The sequence below is a fragment of the Podarcis raffonei genome, chromosome 6 (assembly GCF_027172205.1).
Source record: "Podarcis raffonei isolate rPodRaf1 chromosome 6, rPodRaf1.pri, whole genome shotgun sequence".
In the NCBI taxonomy this organism is placed as follows: Eukaryota; Metazoa; Chordata; class Lepidosauria; order Squamata; family Lacertidae; genus Podarcis; species Podarcis raffonei.
In genome coordinates this window covers 5,601,649-5,624,131 of record NC_070607.1, presented here as the reverse complement: position 1 = coordinate 5,624,131, position 22,483 = coordinate 5,601,649, and the positions used below count along the sequence as shown (strand labels likewise).

The window sequence follows — 22,483 nt, the reverse complement described above, 5'->3', positions numbered from 1 at the left end:
TTTCCACCAAATAGTCTCATGGCCCAAATGGGGAGGTCTGGCATGCCTAACTAGCTGTGGTGACCGCAGGTTTCCCACCACTGATGAAAATAATCATTTTAATGCACACACAATCAGCATTCTCCCATAATACAGCTCTTGCTAGCCTACCATTTTAGTCTGAAGATGTGGGAAGATCTGACTGCTCCCCATATAACAAAATTTCTGATGAGGAACACCATCATCCAAGGGGAGGCCTTATTTTATTATTTAACAAAATTTATATACTGCTTCATTTATATACTGCTTCACCTCGACCTAACAGACTGTGGTTAATTTTAACTATGGTTTGTTTGAAATAACAAAACTTGGGAGCCCACAGGTGTTCATAAGATTCTATCTTAAATTATGTATGTTTTGTTGCTGCTTGAAAGAGTGTATCTTAGGCTGCAATGCTACAATTATGGCATGACCCTGCCCAAAAAATGGCTGCCAAACTTCTTCTGTTCTGAACTGTGGAAATTAGTAAAATAAATAAATAAATCATATATTCCGACAGACATTTGGCAGCTGCTGACTCTCATTTTATGTGCACAATTAAACTGTATTTAAGCACATGTATGATATATTATGTTGTAGTCTCATTACAATGCTAGTTGCTGCTTTGAACAGGATTATCTTTGGCAGGAAAGCAGTTTGTGATGTAAATAAATAGCTTTAAAGAGATTGAAATAAAGGAATACATTAGCTTGATTATCACCAATTGCTTAGCTAATCGGAGACTATTAATGCATTAAGCTGTTTATTTTATGAGTGCTGCTTGTTTTCATCAGTTTACAGAATGCATATTCATGCTGCTGTTTAGCTAACATCATTTTAAAATGAGAATGTAAGCCTTTGATAACTGCAGATATACAAAAATATTTGGTCTGCCTTCTACTTGATGCATTGCTGCCACCTTGTGCTGAGAACAAATCCCAACAAACTTTTATTGGTCCTATTTCATAGTGATTTCCAGTGTAATTATTTTTAATCAGATATTGGTCACATTCATAATATTAAATTTGATCTTATTAAGCTGAGATTTGTATGCAGCCCTTTGTTTCTTCCTTCATGGAATGAAGCAATCAAAGCAAGTAATCTCTAATTAAACAGCTTCCCATTTCATTCAAACTAGGAAACTATGGCTGCCACATTCAGAACAAGGATATTTAACTACCTTCAGACTCTATGGTTTAATATACTGACTTGTTCCAAAACCAATAAGTTTCCTTGTTTAGAGGAATTGGGGGGGGGGAATATGCCTCATTCTAAGCATGTTTAAAGAGATTCACATTAGGGCAAACAAACAAAACTCACTTCACTTATATTGGTGGGGTCTGAACTGACAACGGCAGTGACAGACCAAGAAGGAGATCCTGTGGACATTGTTCTCCAAACCCTCTGGAGCAGATTTTGAGGCTGTGCGGGGGGCTGCAGGGAGCAGGGTGGAAAGTTACGCTGTGCAAGGGCAAGACTCTTGGGCACACAGAACAGCAGTATTCTGGGCCAGAGGAGCTAGGACAGCAGTCGCCAACCTCAGAAGACACCAAGGTGGCTGTGAAAGGTACAGTACACAGAATGATTCCTGCCATTCCCCAGAGGAGAAAGAGACAGGAGGTGATGGACTTGGAGGAGTCTTTTCCCGTTCTTGACCTAACCCCTTCAGATCCAAGGCTACTGAGCCTGGATAAGTATGCTGATAACCCACTTGCTACCTTCCATGGAGATGATATAAGAGAAAGGGAATGCACTCTGGAGAAGGCAAGCTGAAAGGAAGGAGGAGGATGTATTCAAGCCATAAGTTTCCTGCCTTTGTAACCTATCCCAACAATATCCAGATAGGCTCCAATACGCAAGGGGGAGATTGCAAGAGGCTTTGGAAGGGACAGTGGATAGAAAGATTCCTGCCACGTCCCAGAGGAAGAGGCATGTGGTGGTAGTAGGTGACTCTCTGCTGAATGGGACAGAGGCAGTAGTGAGCAGAGGAAACAGAATGTCCCGGGTGGTGTACTGTCTTTTCCTATATTATACTATATTACACTACACAGAAATGTTTAAATGTTTCTTTGACTGTCCTTGAATCTTCCCACCACACTTGCTATCCTCTCCTGTCACATCAGTGTGGTGTGCCCTTTGAGAACCTCTGATCTAGAGTGGGGTGTCCTACTTTCACAACTTCCTGAAAGCAGGCCATATGCCCAGTGATGATATTCCTTCCTGAATGCCTCATTTGTGATGTGCTTTAATAAAAACAAAATTTCCCTCTTAGGGTGGATCTACACACTGGAAAACCCCCGCTATAAATAAGTCAGAAATTAAATTGTTGTAACAAAAGAAAGATTGCTTCGCTAGGATAATGACAACTCCTCCTGATTCATCAATGTACCATTTGCTGTTTAGTGCTTCCTGTATTGGGGATGTTTAACTACCTTTCATCTGATTTTTTTATGACATGCCAACTGCAAAATAATTAAAAATAGTCTTACTTGATTTAATTCTCTGAAATCCTACACAGCTGGACTTCAAAAACCCTCAACATTTGCAAATATGAGAACTCTGTGACCCTCCAGGTGCTGTTGGATGCCAACTCCTGTGAGCCCTAGCCAGTATGGCCAATGGTGAGGGATAATCTCAATAAACTAGGAATACCGTATTTCTCGCACCATAGGACGCTCCGTCCCATAGGACACACCTAGTTTTTTTTGGGGGGGGAAATAAAGGAAAAAAATTTCCCTTTATTTCCCCCCCAAAAGCAGGTCAGGGAAACCGAACCAGGTCGAGGAACAGCGGGATGGTGGCGCTGCGCCTCCCTGCTGTCCCCCGAGCTTGTGGGGCTGGCTGATGTCTGCCCGGCACGAGGGGCGCTCTGATTCAGGGCGCCCCGCCCGCCAGGCGGCAGGCTGCTATCCGCAGCGTGGGGAGCCCTGCGGGGAACTCCTGCAGGGCTCCCCACGCTGCGGATGTCTGCCCGGCGCGAGGGGCGCTCTGCTTCAGGGCGCCCCACCCGCCGGGCGGCAGGCTGCTATCCACAGCGTGGGGAGCCCTGCGGGGACCTCCCGCAGGGCTGCCTAGGCTGCGGATGTGTTCCCGAAGCGCCGGGCGCTCTGCTTTCAGGGCGCCCGACGCTCCGGGAAGCAGGCTACTATCTGCAGCCTAGACACGGCTAGCGGAGCGCTGCGCTAAACCCGAAGCTTGGGGCGTGCGGAGCTCAGCGCGCCCCAAGCTTCTGGGTGCGACTTCGCGCAGCACTCCCACGGCTTGTGGACAGCTTCCTGAAGCCTGGAGAGCAAGAGGGGTCGGTGCGCACCGACCCTTCTCGCTCTCCAGCCTTCAGCGAAAGCCTGCATTCGCCCCATAGGATGCACACACGCTTCCCCTTCATTTTTGGAGGGGAAAAAGTGCGTCCTATAGGGCGAAAAATACGGTAACTATAATTAAGGACAATACCATATATTACACTTTAGCCCACAATGTTTCCAGCCTAAAAGTTCGCTTTTCACTTTCAATCATAGCACTTCTCAAACTTAAAATTTATAAACACTGTACTCGCAAAGCCTTTCAAGTTATACATATAGATTCACTTTACGCCATCTCATATTGCACTCTCAGTCACACTTTAATCTGGGGGAAGGTAGTTGCACAAGTATTTTCTCCAAGGGCTCTCATATCATTTAAACCAGGTACAGGTGGCAGTTTAACCCTTCTACTCTTAATTATTGGCTCCGTCTAAATCTAAATCCTCCTGGTCTACTGCCCTTAGACCCCCTTAAAAGTGCGTGGTCCAAAATTCCTCTCCTGTGGACTCCACCCACATCAGCTTCTCACGATGGGCTTTTGTTGTTGTTGTTTAGTCGTTTAGTCATGTCCGACTCTTCGTGACCCCATGGACCAGAGCACGCCAGGCACTTCTGTCTTCCACTGCCTCCCACAGTTTGGTCAGACTCATGTTTGTAGCTTCAAAGACACTATCCAACCATCTCGTCCTCTGTCGTCCCCTTCTCCTTGTGCCCTCCATCTTTCCCAACATCAGAGTCTTTTCCAGGGAGTCTTCTCTTCTCATGAGGTAGCCAAAGTATTGGAACCTCAGCTTCAGGATCTGTCCTTCCAGTGAGCACTCAGGGCTGATTTCCTTAAGAATGGATAGGTTTGATCTTCTTGCAGTCCATGGGACTCTCAAGAGTCTCCTCCAGCACCATAATTCAAAAGCATCAATTCTTCGACGATCAGCCTTCTTGATGGTCCAGCTCTCACTTCCATACATCACTACTGGGAAAACCATAGCTTTTACTATACGGACCTTTGTTGGCAAGGTGATGTCTCTACTTTTTAAGATGCTGTCTAGGTTGATCATTGCTTTCCTCCCAAGAAGCAGGCGTCTCTTAATTTCGTGGCTGCTGTCACCATCTGCAGTGATCATGGAGCCCAAGAAAGTAAAATCTCTCACGATGGGCTTTATTAAAGCAAAAAGGCTAACTGGACAGCGTCTGAAGGACTTAGAGCAACAGAACAATCTGGCCATTATAAAGAAACTCTGTCCTTGGTATGCCTTTTTTTCCTCCTCTCGGTTTGATTCCCTGGCACCATATTTGTATAAATTGACTATCCCAAAATACAGACGTTCCTTCACACTGGCCATATTGGATGTAATGCCCTCCACCGTACTTGAGGGCAGGTACCAAAAGATTCCAACTGAGAAACGACTCTGCCCCTGTGGAGATAGTAATCTGGAAGCAGTGGCTCATGTTCCCCTGTCCTGTCCCCTTTATAAAGATCTGAGGAATAAGATCATCACCCCCACCCTTACTTACTGTCCCAGGCCGCTCATCTGCGGCCACATTGTTCTTTCTGTTATCAGGTCAAAATGATCAGACAACAGCAAAGGTTGCCAGGTTTATCAAGGGTGCAATGAGATTAAGGGCCACTATCTGAATGATAAACTTGATCATTTGATTGTCCTTTTTACCCATTGTTGTCTTTTTAATTGCATATATTGCTTGTTTTATGTTGCTATGGCCATTGGCTAATGCAAATAAAGTTTATCTATCTATCTTCTGCTCTGAGCCATTTGCACAATAAAAAAAAGCTGTCAGTACCTTCTCTCAAATGCATTTTCGTTTACCTAAAATTCAGTATTTTGTCACTCTTAACTCCCTTTCCTTCCACTTTGTACACTTTGATGACCACAGGTCAATGATCAACAAGACATGACATCAGTCACTGCAAGATCTTAAAATGGAGGGGAACCACAAATCTCCCTTCAGAACAAAAGAAGCAATAGGACAGCTCATGTTGTTGTTAGCAGCTAAGCTTAAATACCTGCATCAGAAACCAGATTTTCACATCAGCCTCCAAACATGTTTAAACAGCACCAAACCTGAGTTAGTATTTTCAAAAACATTCTGCAGGGTCAGTCATTCTTCAGAGATTACATGATTCAGAAACTCCGTAGCAGGGCAGTTTACAATAAGTAACTCAAAACCTCAGGTGGGCATTTTTCAACACCAATGAGAACTCTGGAACTCTTCACAATACTAATCACCATTTGCTTACTCTATAAATACATGCACCAGACTTGCACAGTTTGAATTGTTCAACATGATTGTTTTTGTGCTCAGCAGCCAAAAGTTCTCTAACATTTAAATAATGCAAGCACAGTATCAACTGGCCAGTGATGTTCAGCACTACGTACACAAATGTGGCTATATACTGGACAATGAACTATCTACAAATCCAAAATTTATGCCTAAATAAACTGTGGCACTTCAAGTACAAACACTTGCACCGTCCCTTAATGTGTAGGTGGGTTTTGTCTAGAAGTGTCTTGGATTTAATCATCAAAAATTTGAGGCTTCTTCACAAAACACCACACCTGATATTTTTCAAGTACAGCTGGCAGTGAAAAAGTCTGTCATCTAACGCAGGAACAAAAAAACCCTATGATAATTCATATCGAATGCCAATGGTTGCCAACTAAATCATGAACATGTCTGGCAGAAAGAGGGGTCAGAGTGGTGAACCCGTAAGTCAAAGGACAGCACTCTCTATAGAAAAACGCCTGGTTTCTTATTCCCAGATCCTATATTCCCATCATCAAATTGTACAACATAAATGAAGTAAGCAAATTTGCACAACAGGTAAAAAGTTAAACAGCATGCCTAGAAAGTATCTGAAATTTCGTTGTCCCCGAGAGGGGGCAATGACAATAAAGATATTATTATTATTATTATTATTATTATTATTATTATTATTAAATGCCCAAGCACATGTTAAGTTGGTGACTTTACAGGGCTTGATTGGTAATATTCTGCAGGTGAAGAAATGTACATTTCACCAGCTGCGGGTCCCACCGGGTCACCTCAAATTCATCTATCGAGTAGCGGTCCCAAAAGAGTCTTCTTGCACCTGCTCGTCCAGAGCCACAGCAGGTGCCTCAGCCCCACACTACCAGCAGGATTTGAGGGTGTGACTTACCTTCCTAGCTACATTATAGTACCATTATCAGCCTGCATCCATCACACATCCTCATTGTCTGCAGGGACCCCCAGAAAAGCCCACACAAAGGTGGCCAGACTGCATAATGGGCACCCAGAACACGGGCTGACCAAAATCAGTAAGCTCCCCTATGCCATGCCAAACCTTGGGATAGCTGCATCCAATAAAGTTAGCACCATTTTCAACCCAGACCTGGACTGTTTCATTTCAAGGGGGGGCTCCTGAACAGCATCCCAGGAGGCAAGTGGGCAACATACCTATTCTCTTCAGTCCTTTGAGACTGGGAGAGAGCATAAGAGAATGCTAACTGGGCTGTCACAGTTTTAACACCCTTAATATGACCAGCTTCTCCACTATTTCTAGTAGGAAAAGTAATTAAATATCTCATTTCACACAGAAACTCATGCTTCCAAAACAGCCAAATTAAGCTGTGCTGTAACTTATTTCCAAGACAAACTGAACACTTTGTTTCAGAGGTGCATGTATTTCTAGATTTCTCCTACATTTAAAAAAAGTTGTTATAAATTACACTCTCAAAAATAGCAAAGAACCTGTGATTAAGCTATTTTGAGTGGGGGCGGCTCCAATGGGTATCAAGAATCAGAAATGGAGTAATACCACTAAGAAAGCATAAAGCAGTTTACGGCATGAGAAATGAGACTGACTTAATCCTGGATGTAAAATAGCCAGTACTTTATGTTTATATATTGTATAAACATAAAATTATGCTGGTGTTTCAAAAGAAAAGTCACATTATGCTTGAGTAACAAAACACCTAGTAAAATAAATAAAACCACAAAGAAAGAGAAATTTATGTGTATGTACTTTACATTTAATCTCTTCATAATTGGTAACATGGAAACACAAGCTGTTCTGTGCCACAAAGTGATGGTCTAGCAGAGAAGCTTTCACAGTTCTGAAATAGAGACAGCAATCCATCAAGGAAGCATAAGTAGTGCAAAAGCCAATAGGGTGGATCCAATCTATTTCCTAATGTGAGTGGTTCAATTTAATATCCACATCCCAGTTTGGCAGAGAAACCTCAGTTCTGGAAGATAAAAACCACATACAATTGTTATCTTTAGCAAAGATAACAAATACCAACTCATAAATAACAAATCCAAAACAGAAATGTGAAATCAAATTGCGTGTTTGCACAATGTTGCACAAAAATGTTGTACATTTAAAAACACAATACAAAGAGATTTCTCAAGTTCTATGAATATATTTTCTGGTTAAAATCCAGAAAAGCCGATGAGTGTGCTATCCCCTTGCACTTCAGAAAATGCTGTTCCAGAAGACATTTGTGGGGCAGCAGCCAGAAGAGGAAACCATGAAGTGTCCCAATATGCATGCAGACATCATGCATAGCACGGTTGGGTCTTTCCTCAGACCACATCCTTCATCAGCCTTACATCACATTTTTCTTTTGGGGGGGGGTGAAGGGAACTCTGATAAGGACTTTAGTTGGCATGGATGGGGGTTAAAGACGAGTGCAATTGGGGGTAGAAGTCAAGCCTGCTATACAAAAGTAAAATTTACATTGTCTACGCCTACCGCTTTTGACTCTGGCCCCGTCCACTACTGGCGTGCGGCCCCTGGAAGGTTGCCTATGTGATCACGAGGCTGGAAAAGGTTCTTGACCTTTTTACAACCAAAGCCTGAACCAGACACAACAAAATTTAACATAGTCTCAACCCTGCACAGCAAAAGCTGAACAAACTGAAAATCTAGTATACTGTATATTTAAATGCAAGAGGAAGGCTATGGAAATATTTTATGCTAAGGCCATGTTAAATAATTTGTTTGCAAACAGCAGCCTAAAATCAGCCAAAATTCATTACAACTGGTGAATTTAATGCTTCTTGCAAGAGACTTTAGGTGTATTTCTTTGATAAGGCAGAGAACAGGCGGGAACTGTTCCAGCTTAGAGAATAAAAGATGAATTTTACAGTCAAGAGTGTTTAAAAACAAAAAACAAAAGACAATAACACTACTACCTCAACATACAATTTTATACTGAACACATGTATCTATGAGTAGGGATGTGTAGTATTACACTGTTAGGCAGCAATCCAATACTTAATTATCTGGGAGCAAGTCCCACTCAATGAGACATATAAAGTAGACATGTAAGGGATTGCAGTGAATTCTGTATTTTCTGAAGTCATTCTATCTTACCAGATAGACGTGCAAGGATATCACTTCCTGATAATTGACAATCTACCTCAAGTATGAAACTTTTGTTGTTGTTCAGAAATGTAGCCAGATGTTTTGATTGGGCTTTTAAGTTCTTATATAAAAAGCAGGATGGTAAGGTCATTGAGGCTGCAATTCCAACACTACTCACTTGCGAGTAAGCCCCACTGAATTCAATAGGACTTACTTCTGGTTCTGCTGTATGATGCCTGACAGTAGATTTTCCTGCATTAAAACGCTACCATAAACAAATGCTTTCAGCTCTTTTTCTTACTGATGTCTTTTTATCCATATGTTTGAGAGGTTGAATAGTTCGTAAATATGCCTAAAGAAACAGGCCTACCGTCTCCAAATAAAACATAGGTCCAACATAATAAAAATGTAAAGACAAGGGAAAGCTGGCAGTAAAAACATTTTAAACCTACCCTTCATCAACAAAAAATCCCAGGTTGGGGTACAGTAAAACCCATAAAAACACATCATAGTTTCATCAAGACCAAATTCACAGGGCAAGCACAGACAAACCACCCTGAACAGATAAAACAGTAATTAAAACAGAATCAAACAATAGCCACCTAATTGACAAATGCCTGAGCAAACAAATATATTTTGAGCTGGCAATGAAAACTCAGAGGGAAGGGAATTCTACAACCAGGGCACCAACCGAGAGAAAACCCTTTCCCTAGTGGCTATGTAGCAGAGCTCATTCAACTGCAGTAGGCTCAACAGGTCTTCCCTCTAAGTTCTTAACTCAAGGGCAGGTTGATAGTTTTAAAGTAACTGATATTCAACAGAGAGGTTCAGTCATCTATGTTTATCCATCTCCTATAGTGCACACTAGTTGCTCTAGCAACTGCAAAAAATATTGTTCCTCATTCTGATCAACTTAAGATTTTATAGTAAATTTCTGCTTTTTAATTAGCACAGCTCCCAGTGTTGATGAAACTCCTTCTTATACGTACATGACACAAAACATGGATGTGTATACACGCAGGTCCTGCTTACAATTGTCAGGTGAGTGTTTGCATAACGAGTCCACAATTTCCACTGTTTCCTATGGAAACATTTCTACTGTAGGATTGTCTGCTCCCTTTCACCCTTCTCTCAATGGTTTCTTCCTGAAATTGTTGCAGCCAATCAGCAAAAGAGAGGCAAAGGGGAGTGGGGGCTGAAAAGCTAAAGTTTGTGTCTGGGGCCTCTAAATGCTTGTTCTGATATTACATTTAAGGAGGGAAAGAAGTGAAAGGCATTTGCAACTCCTTTTCCATCTCTGCTCTAATGTGTAGAGTCACCACAGAGGTCACGATAATAAAAATCCAAGAGCCCCCTTTTCACAAGGATTCTCATACTTTTGCTTTTCCCAGTTCTGTGTAGTATGAGTTGGCCCTTTGAACTTAATAACTTGAATACCAAAGAAATACGACTTCCTAATGCCAGCATCTGATGTTGTTGAAAGAGATCTTTTCACTGAACTTTTAAAGCATATGAATTGCTACTGGGGAAGTTAGAGAATTTGATTCACTGGAGTTTTTATCCTGTGCTATGCTGTTATTTTATTGCTTTATTATACAATTATTATTTTTTCTCTCTTTCACAAACAATTCTCGGAATGCCAAAGGCAAATATGAACTACCCCATCCCCAAAGGTTACTGTTATTAAATGAACCCAGGAACATTTTTACCTGAAACTTTATAATACAAATTCAGAAATACTTCAGGATACAGGGTAAACCTTTAAAAATCAGAATGAGTGGGGGGGTTACCTACAAAAAGCTAAGATATGATTTCACACAATATCTAATTCTCCAAAGATCTATCATATTTAGGAATTAGGATATATTATAATGTAAACTACATGGTCAAAATTAACCACGGCAGTTTATATGAAAAGACAAAGATATTGATAGATGACTACCAGTTTTACAGCTGAATGTTCTTCCAAAGGTTTTGTTTGTATTCATTCCACTGCTGATATCTTTCCAAATTTTTAACAACTGGCAAAACTTATTTAATTTCTTTTGGTCTGGGAAAAGACCAAGGATAGCACCAAAAACACTTTACAAACCAAAAAAAGCAGAAGGCTTAGGATTTCAAAAGCATAAATTCAATTATCTAGCTGCAAAGCTAAATCATATGACAACCTGGTTTATGCATAATGAAGCTTCAGTAATGAAACAAGGAATAATCAGCACATTTAAAATGCTGTGTGATTCTGTATAAAAAGAGACAGTGACATTTTAAAAAAAACAATGCAACAGAAAATCAATCTAAAACAAGGACAGGGTTGAGGAACCTCAGCAAAACTATCCTAGAGTGTTTTTGCCTTGCTGGAATGTGTCCTTGAACTTTGATAATGTATTTTGCTTGCCTGGATAGAGGATAGATAGATAGTGAGTGAGTGAGCGAGTGAGTGAGCGAGTGAGTGAGTGAGTGTGTCTGTGCAGAAACTAGCTTACTGTGCAAAGAAAAATGTACGTTCATAATAACAATAATATTTTATTATTTATACCCCGCCCATCTGTCTGGTTTTCCCCAGCCACTCTGGGTGGCTTACAACATATCTAAAAACATAATAAAAACATCAAGCCTTAAAAACCTCCTGATACTCTGTCCTCTTTTGTCTCCAACCCCTTCCACCACTGGCATGCAGCCCTCAAAGGCTGAAAAGGGTTCCCCATCTCTGGTCTAGTATAAAGAAAACCTAGCTCTGGACTATTTCCTAACTCAGAGTCGTAACTAAATATGGAGTAGTACAGTGGACGCTCGGGTTGCGAACGTGATCTGTGCGGGAGGCACGTTCGCAACCCGCAGTGCCGTGTCTGCGCACGCGCGGGTCGCAATTCAGCACTTCTGAACATGCGCGAGCACCGAAACCCAGAAGTAACCTGTTCCGGTACTTCCGGGTTTGGCGCGGTGCGCAACCCGAAAACACGCAACCTGAAGCGTCTGTAACCCAAGGTATGACTGTATTAATATGAAGCAGAGAAGCAAAATGCCTCCCAAAGAAAATGTTCAAAATAGTAATAAAATTAAAGTAACTAGATATAGTTGGTAAGTTCTTATCAAGGTGAATGAAAATAGAATTTTGCAACATCAGACTATGGCAATCACTCTACCCTAAGCCAATTTAATGAGGTGTTGTGGCTGTGGGGAGTAAAAAGCCCTGCTGCATAAGCAGAAGTCCTTCTACACAGCAGATGGGTCGCTTTAGGTCAGAGGTGTCCAAACTTTTTTTCAAAGAGGGCCAGATTTGATGAAGTGAAGGGCCAAATTACCCCGGGAAATAAACTGCCGCAGGGGCTGGATTAAACCAACCAGCAGGCCGGATTAGGCCCCCGAAACGGACTTTTGACATGGCTGCTTTAGGTGAATTCTACTCTGGTTGAATTTACACCAGTAATCTTTTAGCCTAATCTACTTCACAAAGTTGTTTATGAGGATAAAATGGGTAGGGAGCATGCACACCATCTTCAGCTTCTTGGAGGAAATGCTGGATATAAATGTAATAAAGATGGAAATAGACGTGGGCTATAGCTTCAATGGCACTGTGGTCTAAACCACCGAGCCTTGGGCTCGCCAATCGGAAGGTCGGCAGTTCGAATCCCCACGACGGGGTGAGCTCCCGTTGCTCGGTCCCTGCTCCTGCCAACCTAGCAGTTTGAAAGCACATCAAAGTGCAAGTAGATAAATAGGTACCACTCCGGCGGGAAGGTAAACGGTGTTTCCGTGCGCTGGTCTGGTTTTGCCAGAAGCGGCTTAGTCATGCTGGCCACATGACCCGGAAAAACTGTCTGCAGACAAACGGCTCCCTCGGCCTGTAAAGCGAGACGAGCGCCGCAACCCCAGAGTCGTTCGTGACTGGACTTAACTGTGAGGGGTCCTTTACCTTTTATAGCTCCAATAGAAAACTTGGGCAATAACCAACATCATGTGAATGGACCTCTACTCCCAAAATGAGACTTCCCCTTCCTGTTCTCTTTCTCCTTGCTGTACCCACTCCCAATCTGATCCAGAGTCCCCAGACCTAAGGTGGTATTTAACACCCAGATTAATCCAAATATACCCAGGTGATGGTGTAGGAGAGGCATAAACACAAGAGGAGATATTGCACATATTCTGGGGACTGTGTGAAAAATCAAAGAGGTACTGGGAAGTAATTTTAGAGTATTAGAGAAATGATAGGATACAGTGGCATCTGGCACAATAGTTGTGTGATCTGGCAATATAATACATGGGATGCTGAAGGATGATTAGCCATCAACAAGCAACAGCTAAAATGCCAATTAGCTACTAAACAGAGAGTTTCATCATGGAAGTTTAGATGTTTATGATGTGGGACTAGTACTGTACCTGGGAGGCCAGAGTTTGAATCCACACACAGTGAGGAAGCTCACTGGGTCACTTGAGCCAGTCACTGCCTCACAGCCTAACCTTGTTGTGGCAATTAAATGAAGAGGGAGATAACTGCATGACACCATGAGTTCCTTGGAGAAAAGTTAGGATATAAATGCAATAAATAAATAATCTGGAATGAGGTGCATATACTTAAGCTTATAGATATTGTTAAGAAAAGAGAGAGCAGATGGAGTATTAAAAGCTATATTGCATAATAGTATATGTTCATTATATACTGGAATGATAAAGAACAGAATCATGCTCAGTCCTACAGTTTATTAGTTTTGTAAAATTAAGAACATTGCCTATATTCTTATTTTTCTCAAATAATAATAATAATAATAATAATAATACCTTTATTGTCATTGCCCCCTCTCGAGGACAACGAAATTACTTGACTGCTCCATAAAAACACTAATTAAAACAATACAGTATAGTACAGCAAGGAAGATTAGATGACTTTCAAAGTCCAGGCTTCCCATTCAGGGCCGAGATCGCTCTGGAGAAGAAGCTGTTCTTAAGACGGCTCATTCTTGTCTTCATCGTCCTGTATCTCCGTCCCGACGGCAGGAGCTCGAAGAGACAGTGACCAGGATGCGATGGATCTTTTACTATGTCCAGTGCCTTCCTATGGCACCTTGTGGCATAAATGTGCTCTAAGGTGGAGAGTGGGCAGCCAACAATGCTCTCTGCTGCCTTAACAACTCTGCACAACCCCATCCTGTCCTGGGTAGTACAGCTTCCGTACCACACACATAAGCCATAAGTGAGCACGCTCTCAATGGCACAGTGATAGAAGGCAAGCAGCAGTTTCTGCGGAAGATGGTTTTTCCTTAGAATTCTCAAAAAGTACAGTCTCTGCTGCGCCTTCTTCACAAGCCCCCTTGTGTTGACACTCCAGGACAGATCCTCTTGTAATTCAACGCCCAAAAATCTGAACGTTGTTACCCTCTCCACACAGACCCCATCAATCAAAAGTGGCTGGACATTGCTCTTCTGTCTCCTGAAGTCCACCACAAGCTTCTTTGTCTTCCTTGTATTTATGAGCTGTTAGCTCTGCACCACTCTGTCAGCCGCTCCACCTCATCTCTATAATCCGTTTCACCCTCCCTTTCAGGGATGAGCCCAATCATGGTTGTGTCATCTGCAAATTTGACAACCCTATTACTAGAGTGAGTAGCGACACAATCGTACGTGTAGAGAATATAAAGGAGCGGACTGAGTACGCATCCCTGTGGTGTTCCTGTGTTAGTCTTAAGCATATTAGAGGTATAAGGGCCCAACCGAACCCTCTGGGGGCGGTCTGACAAAAAGTCCAATATCCACCCACAAAGTGATAACGGAAGCCCCAGATCTTCCAGTTTAGACATCAGACGTTGTGGTAGAATGGTATTAAATGCCGAGCTGAAATCTAAAAAAAGCAGTCTGGCATAACCCCCCCGCTGCTCCAAATGTGCAAGGACGGCATGGAGGGCAATCGCCACAGCGTCCTCTGTCGATCTTTTCGTTTTATAAGCAAATTGGAATGTACTATATCAAATGGTATTTATTGTTTTATTTGCTTAATGGATTATTTGTGGATCATTTTTCTGTGGTTCAATTCATCCTTTTCCATAACAATAAAAAAATTCTGAGAAATGAACTAATCCACAACATCTTTGGAGATCCACCTCACTTTTGTTTTTCTGTCTAGAACTGTCACTGCACCCTGGTGAGTCAAAGAAAAAGACACGTTGACAGATCAGGTGGAGCAAAACACTTCTTACAGAGCCAATAATCCATTCCAACTTGAATCAAGATGTATATACAAAGCAAACACTAACTCCCACCTGGATACAAGCTAATGGTGAATTTGCACATGCACTTGGACTGCCTCAACTGTGTTTGAAGAGAAGTGCATAAACACATACATCAACATACATTGCTGGATAAAAACAGCAAGCCACCAGAACACAGGGTGATTTCTGATGCCATGTTGTCACGCAACAATATGCAGTTATGTTGGGATAGCATTCTTGGACTCCATCTTCATTTTCTCTTTAAGCATTTCCCATTTAGACCAGTAATTTACTTCTCAATTAGAAGTAAATTACTGGTCTAAATCTTTGCTTTAGGGGTATACCAGGGTATTGGGACAGCTTCATACCTACATACTGGCTACTTGATTCAGGGCAAAAATAGGACAGTTCCCCCTTTAGGTTAGCAAGGCTAGAATCTTAGATCTAATGAGTACTTCTATAATCTCTCGATTCTTATGAGGCACTGACAGATTCTAATTAATTTCCTGCACAATCATGATAAAGAAATCATTACTTTCATAAAGTCTGTGGAAAAACAATGCTTCCCAATGAGGTGAAGAACTAAGAAAACAAATAAGAACTAAGAAAAAAAAATACTCCAAAGGAATAAAGATTATAGAAACCACACAGGACAAGGCAGAAGAGGAAAAGATGTGAGCGTTCAAACACTTATTGCCTTTTCTATGTCAGGAAATGCATTGTGGTAACAAAGACTAGGTTGCAAAGGGGACCTACTACATTCCGTCTTACAACCAGCAAGAAATTAAATGGGGAAGAAAAAAAATCCTCCCTCTGCCTCTGAAAACTATGGAGGCAGTTGAAATCTTATAGTCTGCACTGGTATCTATGAAAACAAAGATTAGCTTATGTACTATCTCCATCTTTCACCTTTGGCATCACAGAAATGTCTCCTTCCAAAAAGTACACAGACACGAATACTCATCTCCTCAGATTCTCTCCAACTTTTTTTCTGGATTTGTTGTCTTGGAAGTGAAACAATAAAAAGCAGTCAATGACATTATAGGAAGTTATTAATTTCAATTACTGTATCATAGCTCCGTGAGCACTCAAGGCTTGACATACTTTCCCTTAGAAAATCAACTTACTATCTCAGACCAATAAGAAGTGTTTAGAAAGTGAAAGTACACGTTACAAAAGGCTCCTCTATGGAAACATTGCCCTACAGCAACTTATCAGCTATTAAATTAACACAGCATTTATTTCTTATGGTCTGGATATTTGTTAACCCTGACTTTGTACTTTCACTTTAAGTGGAAATTAAATCCCCTGATATTCTGATTAGAATGGGCTAAATCAAGGACATTGTCTGTTCAAATGTAACTCCTATCTCCCAAAAGCAAACCTTATTTACATGTAGAATGGCAATTTTAAACTTTAAAGAGCAAAGGTTGTAACCAAGTGTCAATCACCACTTTGTCCTAGAAAGCAGTGCCCCCCAGAGGTAAATGTTTATCATCATTTAGCCCTATTAGGTTTCTACAGATTGTAAACCTCTTCGCTTCCTGTCCAATTCAATGTGCTGTGTGCTGGCTGAGGCTTATGGAAGTTCTAGTCCAAAACATCTGAATGGCACCAGGTCGACTCATGCCATAAAACACTGTTTAAATTGGGGGTATAAATAACTTTCCCCCCAACATTGCTAACACCTTAAATTGTCAGGCTAGCTTACACTGACAATTTATATTTGATGGAGTAACCATACAAACCAAATACCGTATTTTTTGCTCTATAAGACTCACTTTTCCCCTCCTAAAAAGTAAGGGGAAATGTGTGTGCGTCTTATGGAGCAAATGCAGGCTGCGCAGCTATCCCAGAAGCCAGAACAGCAAGAGGGATTGCTGCTTTCACTGCGCAGTGATCCCTCTTGCTGTTCTGGCTTCTGAGATTCAGAATATTTTTTTTCTTGTTTTCCTCCTCCAAAAACTGGGTGCATCTTGTGGTCTGGTGTGTCTTATAGAGCGAAAAATACGGTATATATTTTGAACCATAATCCTACTTTAGGGCAGGAGTGGGAAACCTGTGGCTCTCAATATGTTGCGGGTCTCCCAAGTCCCATCATCCCTGACCCAGACTGGCTTGGGATTATGGGAGTCCAGTGCCTTAGGAGGCCATGCCTCTTGATAATCCATTCTTGTGTTGACACAACTTTATACAATCACATACACACATACTCTCAGAGCTCACCCCTTCTGTACAAACTTTTCAGAGCTACGTTAAGAACAATGTAAATCCTATCGATCCCTTTCCAACGGTGGTTGGTTATTGCAACCAAACTAGAATACTCTACTATTATGGTGTAGCATCAATCAGTTGCATACTGTACAGTCCTCTTTCAACATCATATTCTCCAAATAGTCACATCTTATTTATACCTCCCAATTTGAACCATGAAACCCCCTTCAGAATCAAGGGTGAAGTTCTGTTAACTGGTTTTTTTAAAGCTGCTAATAGGAGAATGGGGAGAAACTCATTTCCGTATTTATTATATTGGAACTGGAACTGCAGATTTAGTACCAAAATGTTAAGAATTCAAATACCCCAGTTCAGCTTAATATTTACACACACTCCACCACCCTGCTAGTTCTTAAAATGCACCATTCTCAGCCTCCTGTGATCTGTGGGGTTTGCAAGACTGGCTGGTTGTGCTGGTGTAGACAGACTAAGAGTTAGGAGACAACAGGAAGACTGAACCAAAACAAAAGGGGAATGTAGACCAAGAGGCCATGGAAGAGAGCATGGGAGGAGAGTTTTGAAGCAGTAGTGATCATGGGAAGCACTGGCGCAATGATGCCATTACGTAGCATTGTCAGTGAAGACAATTCAACATGAGCAGCAGCACTCCTGCCATGGTGGTCACTTTCTGTGGAAACTGATGCCCTTTGCAGAAGAATGCCTTTCCTGAGACAGCAGCAATGAATGGCAGATTTGGGGGTCATGCCCAAAGGCACTACTCCAATGAATGTTTCTTTGCCCACTATGCAAGCTGCTTGCTGCTTCTAGTGGAAACACAGTGATCCAAATTCCCCAGTAGTAGCCTTCAAAGTAGCCTTTCCCCCTTTTGATATTGCACAGGCATTTGCACAACTTCAATTCTCTCCAACCTGGCTGACCTCTGCTTTTCAAAAGCACTAGGTAACAGCTCCTCAGCATCTTTTCCTAGTCCCAGCATGGGAAGGGGTGGATGATGACACTGAAACTGGTGCCGAGCTCCAGTTTCCATTCTCATTCATGCTTTCATCTTTGCTGTCAGAACTGTAACCCCGGTGCACCTGCTTCATGACCCAGAAAGCTGTCTGCGGACAAATGCCGGCTCCCTTGGTCCAAAAGCGAGATGAGCACCGCAACCCCATAGCCGCCTTTGACAGGACTTAACAGTCCAGGGGTCCTTTACCTTACCAGTCTGAACAGAAAGAGAAGGTTCTGTTGTCTACCTGTGCCAATATGAGGGGTGGCAATTCCTGGTGCCCTTCCCACAGAGGGAGCTGCACCAGGTTCTCAAATAAGGATACTTTAATCCAAACCCAGATATATTTTGCATGTGCCTCATGATCCAGTCACAAAAGCACAAGCCCCAATAATCCCACACAAAGATGCAAGTTCCACTGATGCAAGTTTCAATTGATGCAGTTTTCCCTATAGTGATATGTTCAAACCTGTTCATTTACCTCAGGCACCCAATACATACATATAAACATCATTGAAAGCACACATCACCAGTTCTCATCCATGCTGAATTTTGCTTTCTATCCTGTAAGTACAGTAATGTATTTCTCACTCTATACTGGGAGAAGGAGTTCTGTTAAAAACACTTCCACTGCTGTGGGTAGATTTTTTACACCCTTGCCGCTATTCACACACAATAACACAATCCCCAAGTGAGAAAGAAGAAAATATAAACGGCACCTACACAGAACCACATTCCATTATTCTGTATTATTTAATATGGAATAACTATTATTTTATGTTCTGTATTCAATCACTAAAAGTAATGTCACTCTGGGAATATTTTACTGAAAGGAGTACAGCATATATTTTTTTAAAACGACGCTCTGTCCTAACACATGCACTGAAATTCAGGAAATTCAAGCTTATCACTCTGGTGCATTAAAGAGCACATGCTTGAGGAGAAGCCACTGTCCTCCCATACTTCACACATCCTGCTTATTGTGTGAAAGATAGAGGTCTAGAGGGCTAATCTTCAGCCTCCAGAACAACTACTGCTAATGTCTCAAGAGCCTCCATTATCTCCATTGCTCTCTGTAGCTGCTCAGCGCCACTACATTTCATTTATTAGACTTATTAGTTCCTTGTCACCCAGAGGTCTCCAAGCATCTGACAGAAAAAGAAAATATATATATACAATACCAGGGGAGGGGGGAATCATATAATACATTAATATTTCATATAAATTCCATTAAAAAATACCAAAATAATAAAGCAATACTCATGGGAACTGGGTGTGCAAAAACCCACTAATAGTTAGTTGCCCTGTATTTTGAGAGTGCTCATTTTCATGCTGTGCTGCCTGTATAACCAACCAGACAACCCACACACCAAAAGCGCAGAACCAAACATGGCTTCTGTTCCAACAGGCCCTCTTGCTCTTTTACTGTGCAGTTATGCAGAGAAAAAACAAAATGGTGATACTTTTGTTGGCGAAGCAAGGTGTTCTACGAGGTATTCTGGGATCTCTCCAGTACCAGTTAAGGACAACTGACCTAAAAAGCTGTTTGGTAGCCAGAGTGAAAAAGGCTCCACCTGGTAATCTATATGGCAAAACGAGGTGAATCAAAATTAAGTGGAGGCAATTTCTTCAGGATAGGTATGTGCCAAATCAAGTGCAACATATTGTTTTCACCTGGTGTTTTGTGTCCTGCACTTCAAAAGCGAGGTGTTAAGGCACCAAATCAAGGTCATAGGAAGCTCCTGTGGGAAATTCGTTTAGAATTCCCTATTGCAAAACATAACTCCAAAGCTTATTAAACAACCAGAAGCTAGTTCAAAAAATATATAATTGTTCTCTCTTTTCTATTTACCTGAGACTACAGCTACAGCTGTCTCTGACGTATTAGCAAATTGTGGTCCCTGCAACAAATCCAACCCTCGGTAATACAACGAAGACCCCACAGTTGCCAAAATAGAAGCAGAAGGAGCACTTGAAGGGAAGTGCACCGAATGTACTACAAGTGCACTCTGACAAGACAGCAACTGAGCAGGGATTGACCATTCGCCACTTCTTATTCAAAATTATCCTCTAGTAAAAATAGCTACCGCACAGCAAATAGCTTAGAGAAATTGGAATGGCTTCTAAATCCCACTAGTTACTCTGCCTTTGAAAGGCATGGCAATACTCTTTTGGTCCATTTTTCCATGGCGGGTTGGATGGAGGCTGCACTCCTATCAAGACATATCCAAACCCCTCACCTCCTACATAGTTAACACGGATGATAGAGTTGTGACTCACCTCAAGCTCAGAAATAGGAATGACAATGTCTCATGGTAAGGAGAGGGGAGAACTAGCAAGCCTGCTAGTCCATGCAGAATAGAGAAAGCTCCAGGCATGCACATGTATGCTTTAATTAAGCACAAATTAAGGGAAGGCAAGTTCTAACCCTGCTCCAAAACAGAGCAAGGAAAACAGCAACAGAGTACGGGTAAGAGATTCCTCTGGCATCTTAAAGGCGAATCAATTCATTCTGGCCTAAGATTTCATAGGCCAGAGTCCAGTTTAACAGATGCATGACAAGGCACCTAAGTGAGTGGGTGGGTGAGTAGGTAGAATGCACAAGTGTGTTTATTTTATACATGCATCAGAAAAGAAGAATGTTGGTTGCATTAGATTTTTGGCCAAACTCAGCAAGGCCAACAACCCACCCAACGTGACGGTACATAGAGTAGAAAAGCACACAGAACTGAACCAATAATTTGTCAGTATAACCCTAAATTGGAGTTTACCGAGTCCCAAGCCCTAGGCAGCCTCTTTGCTGTGACCATTTTAGCTTGATCAGGCTTCACTTGATAGGCGTGCAAGGTAAGCGACTCAACACTCGCTCCGGACTTGGATCTGTGCACCTTGGCTCCCCTTTGCAGCTGATGGGAGAGAGAGCTCGAATAAACTTGGCAATGTGCTCAAGTCAGGTACGAAACACAAGATGCCAAGCAAGGCGTGGAAAGTTCCTCAAAGACCCCCAAGCACCCTCTTCTTCGCCGCCCCCGCCCCCCGAGGCGTTGCAAGAAGAGCATGCGCTCGCCGGGCAAATAATGGGTGGGTGGGTGACAGACAGAGAGGCGTTCAATGGAGCCGGAGGGGGGGGCGCGACACGGGAAAGGGAGTTGAATGGAACCCAATGGAGGAGTTCAATGGAGGCGCGGCGAGGAAGGAAGGCTTCCCGGGCTCGGCGGGAAGGAGACCCCCGCCCGGCGTGGAGGCGAAAGGGGACGGAGAGGAGGAGGGAGGACGCCGCCGGAGCCGTGGGCGTCGGCAGCAGCAGCAGCCGCCGCCGCCTGGCCATCCCTGCGGGCCTGGTTGAGGCGCCCCCGGGGCCGGCTGAGGGAAGGCGCTGCTCGCCCACACGCCGCCGGTGCCCCAGCCGCCGCCGCCGCCGCCTCCGCCGCCCTCGACTCACCTGCTGACGAGACGCGAGAGGAGCGGGCAGAGCGAACGCGGAACGCGGCGAGGAAGCCGAGCTGCCCGGCCCGAGCTTAGCCGCCTCCCTCCCTTCCTCGCCCGCCCGCCTCAGCCCGCTCGCTTCAGCCGCTCTCATTCAGCACCGGCGGCCGCTTATCCTCTGAGGGGGAGGAGGAGGGGGAGGCGTCTCCCCGCGCACGCACGCACGCACGCGCACGCTCCCCCCCCCGCGGGAGGGAAAGAGGGGGACGCATGCGCGCGCGCGCGTCTTTCCCTCCTGGAATTCTGCTGGATGGGAAAGCGGGAGGGAGGGAGGGAGAAGGGAAGGAAGCGCGCAGGCGCGATCCGTCCGGCCCGTGTTGTTGTTAAGGCCCCTTTAAGAGGCTTGTGAGCGCGAGCGGCCCGGCGGCGTTAGGGAAAAGCGGGCTCCGATTGGTCGCTCCCGCGAGAGAGCTCCCTCCCACCGCGAGGAGTTAACTGTCACAATGGCGGCCGCCAACGGCCCCGGAGAGAGAGAAGCGGCGGAGGCCGGGCGCCCGCTTCGGATGGCCGTGCCGCTTCTCCCGGAGGGCTGAGGAGGAGGAGGATGGAGAAAGGTGGGTGAGATGGGGGCGGAGGGGGCCCCCAATGTGTCCGGGTTTATAAGCTCCCTTTGTATAAATGACAAGTACAGTGGCACCTCAGGTTAAGTACTTAATTTGTTCCGGAGGTCCGTTCTTAACCTGAAACTGTTCTTAACCTGAAGCACCACTTTAGCTAATGGGGCCTCCTGCTTTTGCCGGGCCGCTGGGGGACAATTTCTGAAGCAAAGTTCTTAACCTGAAGCACTATTTCTGGGTTAGCGGAGTCTGTAACCTGAAGCGTATGTAACCCGAGGTACCACTGTACTTATGACAAGACAGAAGCACTGTTTTTGGGGGACAGGAGG

General features: G+C 43.4%; 1 protein-coding gene across 2 annotated transcripts in view; it reads right to left on the bottom strand.

Moving 5' to 3' along the window:
- RALGPS2 (Ral GEF with PH domain and SH3 binding motif 2) overlaps positions 1-21,728 on the bottom strand; it is a 95,273-nt gene extending 73,545 nt beyond the window's left edge. The window contains exon 1 of one of the 2 annotated variants that reach the window (XM_053391261.1): positions 21,554-21,728. The gene's annotated coding sequence lies outside the window, so the exon portion shown is untranslated. The remainder of the gene's footprint in view (positions 1-21,553) is intronic. The other variant, XM_053391262.1, reaches the window with a different exon arrangement.
- Positions 21,729-22,483: the final 755 nt, after the last annotated feature.